Source organism: Macaca mulatta, chromosome 8 (genome assembly GCF_049350105.2).
Source record: "Macaca mulatta isolate MMU2019108-1 chromosome 8, T2T-MMU8v2.0, whole genome shotgun sequence".
Taxonomy (NCBI): Eukaryota; Metazoa; Chordata; class Mammalia; order Primates; family Cercopithecidae; genus Macaca; species Macaca mulatta.
This window is the reverse complement of record NC_133413.1, coordinates 38,356,940-38,373,191: the sequence shown is the minus strand read 5'-3', so window position 1 is coordinate 38,373,191 and position 16,252 is coordinate 38,356,940. Positions and strand designations below refer to the sequence as shown.

Genomic DNA, 16,252 nt, shown 5'->3' with positions numbered 1-16,252 from the left:
ATAAAGAAAGAAGAAAATCTTTCATCTTATGCATTTTCCCAGATAACTCAAATGATTTTTCTTCCAACATTTTATGTTGAAAAATTTTAAGCCTTAGTGAATAATTCAAAGATTTATACTAAAATATATATATACTTCATCTGGAGTCACCAATTTTTAATATTTGCCATATTTCCTTTCTCTCTTTCTCTCTCTCTCACTCTCACCGTTTCTACCTCTGTGTGTGCATATCTGTGTATTTTTTGCAGAACTAAAAGTCTACAAACCTGATGATACTTCACCTTAAATACTCCAGAGCATATATCCTAGAATGAGGATATGTTCCAATATAACCACAATAATATTAACACACCTCATAAAATGAACAATAATTTCATAATGTCATTAAATGTACAGTCCATATTCAAATTTACCAATTGTCCCTAAAATGATCTTTATAGGTATATTAGTTTCCTATTGTAACTATAACAAATCACTCCAAATTTAGTGCCCTAAAACCAACACAGATTTATTACACTATCATCTGGAGGTCAGAAGTTTGTATTGGATCTCACTAGGATAAAATCGAGGTATAAGAAGGACTGTATTACTTTCTAGATCTTCTAGGGGAGAATCCACTGTCTTGCCTTTTTGGGCTTTTAGAGACCACCTGCATTCCTTAACTCATGACTCTCTTATATCTTCAAAGCCAGCTATGCTCACATGAACCTTTCTCACAGTATATCACTTTGACTCCTTTGCTTTCCTCTTCCACATGTAAAGGACCTGGGATTAAAGGGACATCTTAGGTATAGGGCATGATATTTCTTCCCTCTGACCCCAAAAGATTTACATCTGTTCCACATGAAAAGTAATTCCACCCAATCCCAATATCCCCCCAAATCTCAACTGATTAAACATAAGCTCAAAGTCCAAAATCTCATCAGTTTAATGGTCCAAATCGCACCATCTAAATCAGGTAAGCATGAGGCTCTGGCTATGATACAACCTGGAGAAGAATTCCTTTCCATCTAGAGACCTGTGAAACTCAAGAAACAAGTTACCTTTCCCCAAAATACAGTTGGAATAGGCATAGAGATGTTCCCCTTCAAAAAGTGATATAATGGAAGGAAAAAAATAGTTTTAACTAATTTCAATATCAATTAAAGGATAGAATTAATTCTCTGGGCTTATGACTGTCCTTTGGGATTTAGGCTCTGTCTTCTGAGCCATTTTTCCTTTTTTTTTTTAATGAAAGGTTACACATGTTTCCTATTCAGTAATTTTATCAGCCTCTTTTTGCCATATATTTTTGGGGATATGACAGCCTTCTTTTACTTTATGCTCCCTCTTCTCTTTCAATCCAACTTGGCAACATTTCTGCTGGTATAAAGTTCTCAGGAACCTGTGTGTCTCTGATGTATGTCACAGAGATTTACTCAATTAGAGAAAAAGCTCTCCCCGTCTGTTCTGGATTCTGCAGGGCTGTCTGAGAGGATCCATTAATAGCATACCTGATCTCTTCAATTAGCTGTATATGAGAGAATACTCTGACCTTTCAATTCTTTCCAAGAATCAAAGTTTATGTGGCCACGCCCTTGACCTTCTCTCCAGAGCATGCTTTCCTGACAGCGAATCTTCTAATTTTAGCATTCTTTGTAATCTGGATAGACAGAGAATTTATCAAATCAGGAATTCTTGCTTTCTTTTCCCTTAATTCTTCTTACAATCTACCTCTTTTCTCTCACATTTTAGTATGAACATTAAGAAGAAGTCTGGTTGTGCCTTCAATATTTTGCTTGAAAAGCTCCTCAGCTAAATATTCACTGACATATTTAAAATGTCTGATTTATACATAACTGCAGAACACAATCCTTCTAAGCAAAGATCCTCTTTTCTCCAGTTGCCAGTAAGAAAATCCTTATTTTCTTCTGAACTCTCAGTAACAAAGCATTTAATACCCATATTTCCACTAATAATTGTCTCAGAGTACTTTAGGGTTTTTCTATCATGTCCCACACAATTTTTTCAGCCTCTGCCCATTGCCCAATTCCAAAGCCATTTCTACATTTTTTAAGGAATTGTTAAAGTAACACCCCACTTCTGGTTCCAAAATTTTTATTAGTTCCCTATTACTGAAACAAATTACCACAAATTTAGTGTCTTAAAACATCACATATTTATTATCTTATGGTTCTGAATTCCGAAGTGTGAAATTGTTGTCACTGGTTTGAAATCAAGGAACCTAAAAAGCTGTGTTTCTTTCTGGAAGGTATAGGAGATAAATTGTTTTCTTAACTTTTCCACTTCCTAGAGACTACCCACATTTCTTAGCTCATGACCGTCCATCATCAAAGCCTATAATAGCCAGTCAAGTCATTCTCATAGCATATCACATTGACCTGCCCTTTTTTGCCTTCCTCTTCCTCTCTTCCACTTAAAAGTTATTTGTGGTATACTGGGTTCATCTGGATAATCCAGTACAATCTCTTTATTTTAAGTTCAGTTATTACCAATTTTAATTCTTGCTTCTTTGTAATAATATTCGCATGTTCTAGGAATTAGGATATGGACATCTTTGAGAGGTCATTATTCTGCTTACCACCATAGACTTTGTCCCTCAATCCAATTTTTTTTTTTAACCATACTTTAAGTTCTAGGGTACATGTGCACAATGTGCAGGTTTGTTACATATGTATACATGTGCCATGCTGGTGTGCTGCACCCATTAACTCGTCATTTACATTAGGTATATCATTATATACTATTATATAATATATAACATTATATAATATATAACATTAGGGATAATGCTATCCCTCCCCCTACCCCCTCCCCACAATAGGACCCAGTGTGTGATGCTCCCCTTCCTGCGTCCAAGTGATCTCATTGTTCAATTCCCACCTATGAGTGAGAACATGCGGTATTTGGATTTCTGTTCTTGTGATAGTTTGCTGAGAATGATGGTTTCCAGCTGCATCCATGTCCCTACAAAGGACATGAACTCATCCTTTTTTATGGCTGCATAGTATTCCATGGTGTATATGTGCCACATTTTCTTAATCCAGTCTGTCACTGATGGACATTTGGGTTGATTCCAAGTCTTTGCTATTGTGAATAGTGCCACAATAAACATACATGTGCATGTGTCTTTATAACAGCATGACTTATAATCCTTTGAGTATATCCCCAGTAATGGGATGGCCGGGTCAAATGGTATTTCTAGTTCTAGATTCTTGAGGAATCACCACACTGTGTTCCACAGTGGTTGAACTAGTTTACAGTCACACCAACAGTGTAAAAATGTCCCTATTTCTCCACATCCTCTCCAGCACCTGTTGTTTCCTGATTTTTTAATGATTGCCATTCTCACTGGTGTGAGATGGTATCTCATTGTGGTTTTGATTTGCATTTCTCTGATGGCCAGTGATGATGAGCATTTTTTCATGTGTCTGTTGGCTGTATGAATGTCTTCTTTTGAGAAGTGTCTGTTCATATCCCTTGCCCACTTTTTGATGGAGTTGTTTGTTTTTTTCTTGTAAAGTTGATTGAATTCTTTATAGGTTCTGGATATTAACCTTATCTCAAAATAATAGGAGCTATTTATGACAAACCTACAGCCAATATCATACTGAATGGGCAAAAACTGGAAGCATTCCCTTTGAAAACTGGCACAAGACAGGGATGCCCTCTCTCACCACTCCTATTCAACATAGTGTTGGAAGTTCTGGCTAGGGCAATCAGGCAAGAGAAAGAAATCAAGGGTATTCAGTTAGGAAAAGAAGAAGTCAAATTGGCCCTGTTTGCAGATGACATGCTTGTATATTTAGAAAACCCTATTGTCTCAGCCCAAAATCTCCTTAAGCTGATAAGCAACTTCAGCAAAGTCTCAGGATACAAAATCAATGTGCAAAAATCACAAGGATTTTTATACACCAGTGACAGACAGAGAGCCAAATAATGAATGAACTCCCATTCACAATTGCTTCAAAGAGAATAAAATACCTAGGAATCCAACTTACAAGGGATGTAAAGGACCTCTTCAAGGAGTACTACAAACCACTGCTCAGTGAAATAAAAGAGGACACAAACAAATGGAAGAACATACCATGCTCATGGATAGGAAGAATCAATATTGTGAAAATGGCCATAATGCCCAAGGTAATTTATAGATTCAATGCCATCCCCATTAAGCTACCAATGACTTTCTTCACAGAGTTGGAAAAAACTGCTTTAAAGTTCATATGGAACCAAAAAAGAGCCCACATTGCCAAGACAATCCTAAGTCAAAAGAACAAAGCTGGAGGCATCACGTTACCTGACTTCAAACTATACTACAAGGCTACAGTAACCAAAACAGCATGGTACTGGTACCAAAACAGATATAGACCAATGGAACAGAACAGAGCCCTCAGAAATAATGCCACACATCTACAGCCATCTGATCTTTGACAAACCTCAATCCAATTTTTAATCAAAGTTTACATATTATATCTTTTTGTGATGTCTCTTTCTTTTCTTTTAATCTACAGAAATCTCCTCATCCCACTGTCAACAAACACACCTTTATTTTATGACAGTGAGTTATATGAAGAAACCAGACCAGTTATCTTGTAAAGTAGCCCATATTTTGCCTATACGTGATTTTTTCTCATTATTAGATTCAGGGTTCAACATTTTCGGCAAAGGCACATCATTTATGATATTATGTGCAATTTACTGTATTGCATCACCACTCTTGGTAAAGCTAAATTGTATTATTTAGTTCCAGTGGACTGTCATCACTCCATTGCAAAGGTGCTGTTTCCCTTGGAGTAGTGAATAATTGGGAGTGTGACGCTTTGAGATTTTGTAAATATCTGGTTTCCCCACGATATTTTACACAATGGTTTTAACTTCTATTTATGAGTCTTTTATGCATCATTGTATTATGTTAGACATTAAAAATTAGTGACTTCCAGCTGGGCACAGTGGCTCACGCCTGTAATCCCACCACTTTGGGAGGCTGAGGCAGGCAGATCATTTGAGGTCAGGAGATCAAGACCAGCCTGACCAACGTGGAGAAACCCCCTCTCTACTGAAAATACAAAATTAGCTGGGCATGGTGGCCCACTCCTGTAATCCCAGCTACTCAGGAGACTGAGGTAGAAGAATCACTTGAACCCGGGAGGCGGATGTTGCAGTGACCCGAGATTGAGCCATTGCACTCTAGCCTGGGCAATAAGAGCAAAACTCTGTCTCAAAAAAAAAAAAAAAATAGTGATTTATGATATCACATTTTTCTGAAAAGGAGAGAATTTGCTTGCCATTTTTCAAGCATTTTATGGTTCTGAGTATTTTTAAATTATTATTATTATTGTTGTTAAGTGTGCTACAATTGCTGTTGGTGTTTGTCTTTTTTTTTTTTTTTTGCCTCAAGTTATCCCCTATATAACCAGTGTGAGGCCTTTCTGGTCAGATCCTAACTTCTATTGACACAACTTAATTATGCTTTAAATAGATCTTTGCTTTCCAGCACAATAAGCTGTCCAAAGCTTGTTTGGAAATTTTACCTGGAATCACTTATTTCTCCGGGAAGCCTAGACGATTATAGATAAAATTAGTATCTTGAAACAGAGATCTGGCCAGTTAGAGGTACTCACTGTTCCTGTGGGAGTCACTTAATTATTTTTAACTCTTCTACTTTCACCTTGGTTCTAGTCTGAAACCTGACTGATCAACTGAGTCAATGAATGAGTGAATTGTTAAACAATTGACAACCTCATTCATCTTATCATTAAATAAGCTAAGACATTCTTTGAGGATGGAAAGTGCTATTCAAATCACATTTTTTTCACAAAGATTTTTTATGTAAGGCCTTTTGGAGAAATTTGATAAAGTGAGAGGGAGGAAGAAGAAAGTATAAATCAGTAAAAATTAAGGAGGCAAACAAGGGGGTATTGCAAATATTTTTGTAGCTTTATGGGACCAGACAGACTTGGTTTTGTCTATGGATTCCAAGTGTGGCTGTGAAAAAAAAATAAGGAATTATACCTGCAGATACATTCTGTGTTAACTTTTTCACAAAGCACCAGAGCCCTTGGCCTGTTAAGTTTCTATTAACGTAAATTCTAAGAAGGCAATGGTAAGAAAAGATAGAGGGAAGCAATGCAGAATCCTGGTGAAATGATGGGTGAGCCCTCAGCTTAGGCAATTGGAAGGGCACCAGAATCTCCTGAAGAAACATACACATATCAGCTTCATGTCATTGTGTGTTTTCCTTACATTTCACCTTTTCAGCAGCTGGTTTTCTATCCTGTTCGTTTCTGAGCAATTACTATATTGGAAATGCCATCTTGAAACAAAGTGAGAAATTATTTAACTTCTCATGAAAATTATCAGTGGTTTTTCTGTTGATATATGAAGATGATACTGGAAACTATTGTCATTAGGAAAAGTTCCAAGCTGAAGTCAATTTCTAGAAAATGGAAGAAATTGTCCAATCAAGTGATACTTATTGGGTATAAAAAATGTACTACGCAACATCAGTTTTCTCTGTTTTCTAAAACATAATTACAAGAGAATGTGATTATGATTCATTTTTAAAAAGAACTAGTATCTACCAATGTTGATAAAAACAAAATATAGCCATTAAGCAAATAAAAAATCCCCACAAGTACTTAAGATGACTCTGGTTTAAATAAATCGATTTATGCTCATTAGAGCGCTGCAAATACCAGAAGGCACATTTCAATTAAGTAAAATTAAATTTTATAAGGCAAATTTGGACTGTGTCCAGAACAAAATAGAGAACGTATTGCTACAACATATTTCTCAGAGAAACGTCAGGTTTTTGGAAAGAGCACCACAGACGGTCCATTTAACACCTTGTTGACTTCCTGGGTCAAGGGAATTCATAGATCTATTCAGTAAAGAGCTTACAAACAACAGGACCTAAGTTGTATTTACTTTTACATTTCCATTTTCCTTCACAAGATTTGGTGCTCAGAGGGCAATTAATATTTTTGAGTTAATAAATGAATGAATCTATAAATGTGTTAAATGAAACCTTAGATGATATAAAAATAATTTTGCAAACTCAACTAATTATGTTGGAATCCATACTGCACATTAGCTGTAATAGAAAACCATTTTTAATTGTTCAGGCTTTTATCTTTCTTTCAAAGCAGAACAAAGCATGTCTTCATTTTAATAATTAATTTCACCAATATAATAACTCAGCTGCTTCAGTAAGTTTCATGACACAAGAACAACCCAGCTTTGACTTTGTGGAGTGAAAATGTATACAACTTTCCATTGAAAAGAAACTTCAAATACATTGACTATGGCCCTGAGAGGAAAGAAAACCTTGCCAATAGAAAACACGAAAAAAAACACGATGTTTAAATATTGAATAACTGGGTACTTTGTTTTGATTGTTAAATCTATAACTAAATTGTATGAACATATGGCATCCTCCTAATATAAAGTTCCTCAGGATAGCTAAAGACCTAGGATGAGCCTGAATTAAGTAGCAGTCTCTTGAGACTAAAACCTGATTAATTAAAAGAATTAGTAAGCATATCATGGGTACTTTCAACGCCGTCTTCTGGTACCATGTCAACATGCTTAGGGACCTTAAACATGGGCGTCATCTGCAATGAAAGGCAACCTCGCCTTCTGATACTATTTTTTGCATGTTGCAAAACCAGCCAATGGTTGCAATTAAATCAAACTCTGGATGGGCCAGTTTGGGCCATAACTGTTGCAGCAAGGACCCATAGCACATGATATACTTGCACATTGTTAATCCCTGGGTTTCTGCTTCGTTTGAAAGGTCAGGGTTAGCTGAAACCAAGTTTTCCCTTCCTCTATCCAAAAGGCATAGTACATTGTTGATTTGGCTATAGCTTAAAAGGTTTTTACATTCCATTGGGCATTGTATTTACATTGCACAGTTAATTCTGGAATTATTTATTCATTGGATAGTCAGTGCTCTTGTCTGTGGACAAAGCAAATGATACTCAGATGATTAATGCCAGTCTTTAAAGATCTGCCATGAGAGCTGGGCAGGGGTCGGGGCACAGAACATCTTCTAACTAAAAACCCCGAAGATGGCTACGTGGGCCACATTAGTATTTCTGAACATGACCAGCCTTTTCAATTTCCATTTCCTACCTATGAGAAACAACATGCCAATGACAGGCTGACTGATGTTTCTCTGAGCGCTCCAGATAGCGTTTGCTTCTGTCGAGAGTGCAGTTCACGGATCTGGCAAACCCTGGTGGTGAATTTAATTCAATGGAGGAAGAATGTTGTTTATTATGAGGCCTGAAGCAGAGCCAGCAACAGTGATGATTAAATTAAAAATATTTTTAAACAAAGAGAAGCAACATTTTTCTTGTGGATGAATGGATTATAGATGCCTCCCTGATTGGAATGGAGAAGGCTTGTATAGGACCATAAAGTTACATCTGTCCAGACTTTTACTTCTAAATGTGCAAGAGTCATGATAAGGCTTTTTCATTCTCTTCTCTGGATGTTTTTTCCCCTTCTGTAGGCTCATTCTTAGAGTTCATCCTTGGACCACAGAAACACAATGACACAATTACAAATAGCAGGAGAATCTGAAGTCCAACTGCCTTGTTTTTAAGAGTTCAATTGAGTTCAAAAAGTCTTTCTTGAAGGCCCAGGACAGCAAGAAAGACAGGTGGAATTAGCCAGACCTGATGGTTACATTGAGGTAGGAGGCAGGACTTGACTCTGGAGGCAGGGACTTGAACTCTGATTACCTCAAACAGGGAAGAGGTGGAAGTACCTCTCCATAAGACATGCCCACCAGTGTCATGCCAGTTTACCATTGCTATGGCAACATTTGGAAGTTACCACCTACCCCATCCCCCCTTTTTAAGAAATGTCTGAATAACCTACCCCTTAATTTGCATGTAATTAAAAGTGGGTATAAATATGACTGCAGAACTGACTCTGAGCTGCTAGCCTGGGCACACTGCCTATGGCGTAGCCCTACTCCACAAGGAGCAGTACCTGTGTTGCTGTGCACTGTCACCTCAATAAAAGTTGCTGTCTTACACCACCACTCACCTTTGAATTCTATGCTGGGTGAAGCCAAAAACCCTCCTGAACTAAGCCCCAATTTTAGGGTTTGCCTGCCCTGTGTCAACATGCCTTTAAGTATTTATGCAGGAGCAAAATCCCAAGGTTAGACGAACCATGCACTCACCCTTAATTTCATTTCTATTATCATGAGGGTAATATAAAATATAAAAGCAGCTGTCTGGGTCTGCCCTATATAGGAGTGGTTCCTTCTCATCCTTCAGGCTTCAGCTTAAGTCATGGTTGCCTCTTCTGTAACTATTGATTGTAATTGTTTTACCTTCCTATGGTCTATATCTAAAGTTAAAATATAACTATTAAAAGGTAAGAAGGTAAAAACCTGCTAGCTGGCCCTCAGTCATTCCCCATCCTGGTAGTCATACCCTGTGTGGTCTCCTTGCATGTTGTACCAGGGCTGGTCTGTGTGGCCAATCCTATACAGCCGTAGTGATGATACATCACTTCCAAGATTAGGTTACTAAAGACTAGGACTTCTGACTTGGGCTTTCCCTCCCCTCTTCTCCGGACACCCTCTCCCTCTCTCCCTCTTTCATCACTTGCACTAGGGGACACCAGCTGCCATAGCCTGCGTAGCCCAAGGGAGGGACCCAAGTGGCAAAAAACCAAAGTCTCTTGCCACGGGCCCTCTGGGTGTGCTTGGGAGCCAATTCTCTAGCTCCTCCAACTGATCTCAGACCTGCTCAACAACCTGACTGCAGCCTCATGAAAGACTCTAAATTGGAACCATTCGACCAAACAGCTCCTGGATTCTTACCCAGAAAAACTGTGATAGAATAAATATTTGCTTTAAATTGCTCAGTTTTAGAGCAATTTGCTCTGCAACAATAGATAACTGATAAAGGAAATATCCAGGTATAATTTCATGCTCTAACTCCCAGCACACTGTGGCTCATATATCTCAATAAATTGGCTGAAGAAATACTTGTTGAACAAACAGATAAACTTCGATAGCTTTAACCCATGGTCCAGGCACTTTCTCTAAGGAATGCCTTGTATTTGCTCAGGTCTAAAAAACAATCTTTTGACTGAAGTTATTGGTTAAGGAAATCTATTTGTAAATAAACTGAGAAGAGTCTTTTACCTCAAAACCTCAGTATAAATTAGAAGTTTAGTTACTAATAACTGAAGCTGTCCTCCAGTACAAAGAACACACATTGTATTAAGCAGTTGACATGGCACAGATATTTACAAAATTAAGTGTAAGAAGTTATAAGGTATGATTTTGTATTAACTTCCAATTTCTTCTCTGTTTGCTGATAATTCATGTATGATGAAGGGAAGAGCCTTTCCTGACTGCTCCATTCTAGTTGTCTGGAGTCTCTGTTCTTGTTCTAGTTTTACATCATATTCTGAATCCTCTCATCTGTTCCTGTTTCTATTTGATGCAGACTGTATGAGAATGAGTGCTTCCCTGTTCATGCAATTCACAAAATATCTTGGATCCTTTAAATTCAGTTGTTCAAAGTAAATAAAGTAAATCATCAAAAGTTTGAAAACTGACTTTCCTTCATAGCCTGTTCTCTAAATAATGGTTGTTTAGCTATGCCCTGAGAGTGAATCCTCCTCTCTTTCCCTCTGATGTTTATACTCTGACTTTGCCTGTGTCCCTCTTGAGTGGTGGAAGTATTTTCATGCCCCCTGCCATTTGGCAGAAAGGGAGCAATCTCCTGCTTGAATAAAACTTGAAAGAGGCACCTTAGTGTGAGAAAAGTTGTTAACTGATTATTTATGTCATATCCACTACGTGAAGCCCACAGATGTAAAACGATTTGATGAAGCCTTTGAGATCAGCACGCCACAGTCCAGTTGAAGGTGAAGAAGGACAAGGCAAGCAGACCTGTGTGTTCAGATACCAAAGGCCACCCAGTCTTTTGGCCCATGTCAAAGTAAAGAAAATGAAGACTACAAGGTGTAGAGATAGCTAAAGAATACCAATAAAATTATGACTAGGGCACAATTTCACAATGTTTTAATTCTTCACTTTGGAAAACTCTAGACATTTCCATGTGTCTTACAGGGCATCTGGAATTTTGAATATTTCTTTATACTGATTAGTGATTGCCATGGCCACATCTAGCCTTGATTAACCAGCTTTCTAACCGTGCTCTTAACAAATATCTTCTACTTGGAATAATTCTCCTCTGTTTTGACATATAATTAAGTGTCTTTTATTTAGGCATTTAGTAAATATTTTTAAACCTCAATGGACTCTTTACTTAGATTTGGCTGTTCAATTTATAAATATTCTCCCTCTCTCTTGACCCCACCCCACACATACACACATAGAAATCATGCCCATTTTCACCATATTGCTGTTTTCTGAACCAGTGTTTGCCGCCAACACCCGCCAATAAATTTTGCACTTCATTCAAAATGCACTTGAAAGCTCGTCTCTATAAAACTTTTTCAGTTACAAGAGTTGTTTCCTCCATTACTGATTGGTTCTAAGCAAACTCAAACATCTGTTCGCACCATCTCTTCATTTGGTTCCTGAGTTCAAGTCTTCTCTCTACATTTAATTTGTAGATTTCTTTTGAGAAGGCACCGTATCTTGTGCCTCTTTGGCATTCCTTATTGTAACTGATCTAGTGCTAGGCATGGATTTTCATTCATGCTGTCATTAGTTAAATACACTTAACATAATCTTCAATTAGAAGAACAAAGACAGATAAAAGTAGAAATTCCGTTTTCAAAGAAACCATAAATAGTGGCAGGTGTACTAACATCATGTGTGGCCAACATGGATAGTGTTTATTGCCTATTAATCCCCAAATGTCAAACCTCAACTTCTCAGGCTTGATTTCTCGTAGTTTTCATAAGACACAGAAGTGAGCTTGTCTCCTTTCCCTTTCCAAATAAGCCACTGCCTACTCTGTTTCTCAAGATTCTTCTCTCTACAAAACTAAATTTGAAAAAAAAAAACTATCTACTTTTTTGCTGCCTCCTAAATATATCATGTATTATCTTTTTATTGAAAATTTTATCTCTAGTCTTTAGGGGCAAACAAAGAAAACAGTAATAAACACACCATCTATACCATATATATGGTATATATTTCACAGATTTCTTATATTTCTTAGCTATTTCATACATTTCACAGATTTCTTAGATCCTTCATCCATGATCTATTGTTCCTGATTTCTCTGCTTAAAGGGCATCTGGAAGGCAGATGCATTTCTATACTTCTAAGGGAGAAGCTTGTCACATCTTTCTCTCCCAAATTCTGTCTCAAACAGCTTCAATTCTTTAAGTTTCAACTACCTTCCTACATGAAGGCTCTCTTTTCCTAGTAAATAAGACTGAAAGTGTGGATGTCTTATCACTTTAAAATTCTGCCTGTCTGCAGTGGGTAGTTTGTATATTTGAGAATGTCCTAATGGGTGGATTCTGACTTCAGTTAATGTCCTTGTCTATAAAAAAAAGGTTGCTTTGTTGTGCATGACTCCCACATACTCATAACCCTTATCCATGACCTACCACCTTCCAGCCAAGGCTTCACTGCTTCTCTGAATCATGTGGTACATTACCTTCAATCACGTGGTACATTACCTTCAATCACTCTTTTTGTCAGCCTGATCAATTCACGTGTTCTTATCCTTTTATTGCATTTTCCCTGCCAATCCCACTCTTGGACCCATCCATCTATCTACCTTCTCTGTTCTTCCATATGGGCTTTGAAACAAGAAGAAATACCACTGTTGCACACGGTAGACGACCTATATTTTATGATATCACCTCATGTATCCTCCCTAAGCTAGGCTCTCAACCATACTTGGAAATCCCATTGTGCATCCCTGAATATATCCCTCTCTCATTTCTCATAGTGCTTATGCAAACCTTTTAAAATTTCACCTGGTTTGTCTCATCTCCCATCAATCCTATCCCTCTAATCGTTCAAATGCTTTTGTGAGAAATAAAGAAGAAATTATGTGTAAAAAATGTAGCATGGTGCTTAAAACAGAGCAAATATCTAATAAAGGTTAATAATAATTATTATTAGATAACCAGAGAATTCAGAAAATAAATAACACAGAATCCCACCACCTACAGGTATTTGCTGTTCAGCAGTTTTTAACAGGAACAATATTTAGCTAAAATTTATCTCAAAATATAAATATTGATTAATCAATAGTCTCTCTAAACAAAAATATTTTTAAAAAATTAAGCAGAGTTTAATATCATGTATCTTAATAAGATTAAGTTTTATACCTGTTGATAAACTATTATCATAAAAACTGAGGCATGAAAAAGATATTTTCTAATTTTTATTATAAAAAGGTAAACATAAAAGTCAAAAGAATAGTTTAATGAACACCAACATACCCATCAAGTATATTCAAGAATTAATATTTTATAGTTGCTTTAGTTCTCTTTGTGTTCGTGTATTTGCTGAATATTGTTTTTTCCTTTTTTGAGGGACGGCGGGGGGGTCTCGGGTCTCCCTCTGTCACTCGAGCTGGAGTGCAGTGTTATACCCACACTGCAACCTCAAACTCCTGGGTTCAAATGATGCCCCAACCTCAACTTCCTGAGTAGCTGGGATTACAGGCAAGCACCACCAGAGCCGGCTGCAGAACATTTTAAAGAAATTTTTGGATATGACACTTCTAAATATTGTAGCACATATTTCTAGAAATAAGTACATTGGTACATATAATAACTATTTTATTATCACACGAAGGAAAGCAAACAATCCCTGATATCAACTAATATATAGGGTGGTGGTGGTGGGGGTTGTTGTTGTTGTTGTTTTGAGACGGAATCTTGCTCTGTCACCAGGCTGGAGTGCAGTGGTGCAATCTCAGCTGACTGCAACCTCAGCCTCACAGGTTGAAGCAATTCTCCTGCCTCAGCCTCCTGAGCGGCTGGGACTACAGGTATGTGTCACCATGCCCAGCTAATTTGTTTTTGTTTGTTTGTTAGTAGAGACGGGGTTTCACCACATTGGCCAGCATAGTCTTGATCTCTTGACCTCGTGATCCACCTGCCTCTGCCTTCCAAATTGCTGGGATTACAGGCATGAGCCACCGCACCCAGCCAACTAATATATAGTTTTATAGCCGTTATTTAGTTTCCCCTAATATTTCCAAACATGTTTTCTAAAGCTACTTTTATTTGAATGAGATCCCGTTAAGGTCTACACATTGCATTTTGTTTCTATATCTCTTTGGTTACTTTTATTCTATAATGGCCCTCCCATTTTTTTTTAAACCTATGACATTGACTTGAAAGATACAAGTGTGGTGATCCCCACCACATCCCTGTTCAACTCTCCCATTTGGCCTGTGCAGAAGACAGGTGATCTTGGAGAATGACAGTGGATTATTGTAAGCGTAACCAAGTGGTGACTCCAACTGCAGCTGCTGTACCAGATGTGGTTTCATTGCTTGAGCAAATTAACCATCTCCTGGTACCTGGTATGCAACCACTGACTTGGCACATCCCTTTTTCTCCATTCTTGTCCATAAGGCCCACCAGAAGCAATTTGCCTTCAGCTGGCCAGGCCAGCAATATGCCTTTACTGTCCTACATTAGGGGTATATCAACTCCAGCTTTGTGTCATCATCTTATTTGGAGAGACCCTGATTGCTTCTTGCTTCCACAAGATATCACGCTGGTTCCTTACATTGATGACATTGTGCTGATTGGATCCAGTGAGCAGGAAGTAACAAATACACTGGACTTATTGGTGAGACATATGCATGCCAGAGGATGGGAAATAAATTCAACTAAGATTCAGGGATCTTCTACCTCAGTAAAATTTCTAGGGGTCCGGTGATGTAGGGCCTGTAGAGATACTCCTTCTAAGGTGACGGATAAGTTGCTTCATTTGGCCTCTCCTACAACCAAGAAAGACCCACAATGCCTAGTAGGCCTATTTGGATTTTGGAGGTAACACATTCCTCATTTGGGTGTGTTACTCCAGTCCGTTTATTGAGTGATCCAAAAGGCTGCCAGTTTTGAGTGGGGCTCAGAACAGGAGAAGGCTCTGCAACAGGTCTGGGCTGCTGTGCAAAATGCTCTGCCACTTGGGCCATATGACCTAGTAGATCCAATTGTGCTTGAGATGTCAGTGGTAGATAAGGATGCTGTTTGGAGCCTTTGGCAGGCCCCCATAGGTGAATCACAGGGAAGGCCTCTAGGATTTTGGAGCAAGTCCCTGACATCTTCTGCAGATAACTACTTTGGAGAGAGAGCCCTTGGCCTGTTACTGGGCTTTGGTGGAAACTGAACATTTGACTATGGGTCATCAAGTCACCATACAACTTGAACTGCCTATTATGAACTGGGTCCTTTATGACCCTTCTAGCCAAAAGTGGGTCATGCACAGCAGCATTCCATCATCAAATGATAGTGGTATATATGATATACACCAGCAGGTCCTGAAGGCACAAGTAAGTTCCATGAGGAAGTGGCTCAAATGCCCATAGTCTCCACACCTGCCACCCTGCCTTCTCTCCCCCATCAGGCATCAATGGCCTCATGGGGAGTTCCCTATGATCAGTTGACAGAGGAAGAGAAGGCTAGGTTCATAGAGGGTTCTGCTGATATGCAGGCACCACCCGAAAGTGGAAAGCTGCAGCACTACAGCCCCTTTCTAGGACATCCCTGAAGGACAGAGGTAAAGGGGAATCTTCCCAGTGGGCAGTGCACCTGGTTGTGCACTTTATATGGAAGAAGAAATAGCCAGATGTGCAATTACATACTGATTCATTGACTATAGCCAATGGTTTGGCTGGATGGTCAGGGACTTGGAAGAAGCATGATTGGAAAATTGGTGACAAAGAAATTTGGAGAAGAGGTATGTGGATGGACCTCTCTGAGTGGTCAAGACTGTGAAGATACTTGTATCCCATGTGAGTGCTCACCAATGGGTGACCTCAGCAGAGGAGGATTTTAATAATCAAGTGGATAGGATGACTCATTCTGTGGACACCATTCAGCCTCTTTCCCCAGCCATTCCTGTCATCGTCCAATGGGCCCATGAAAAAAGTGGCCATAGTGGCAGTGATGGAGGTTAAGCATGGGCTCAGCAACATGGACTTCTACTCACCAAAGCTGACCTGACTATGGCCTCTACTGAGTGCCCAATTTGCCAGCAGCAGAGACCAACACTGAGCCCTCAATATGGCACCATTCCTTGGGGTGATCAGCCAGC

General features: G+C 38.6%; 1 protein-coding gene across 9 annotated transcripts in view; it reads left to right on the top strand.

Annotated features, from left to right (window-relative positions):
- The window catches only part of LOC144330602 (uncharacterized), a 159,998-nt gene that overhangs the window by 33,720 nt on the left and 110,026 nt on the right, over nt 1-16,252 (top strand). The window contains exon 2 of one of the 9 annotated variants that reach the window (XM_077942813.1): nt 13,873-13,970. The exons of the other annotated variants lie outside the window; for them this stretch is intronic. The gene's annotated coding sequence lies outside the window, so the exon portion shown is untranslated. The remainder of the gene's footprint in view (nt 1-13,872; nt 13,971-16,252) is intronic. 9 annotated transcript variants of the gene reach the window in all.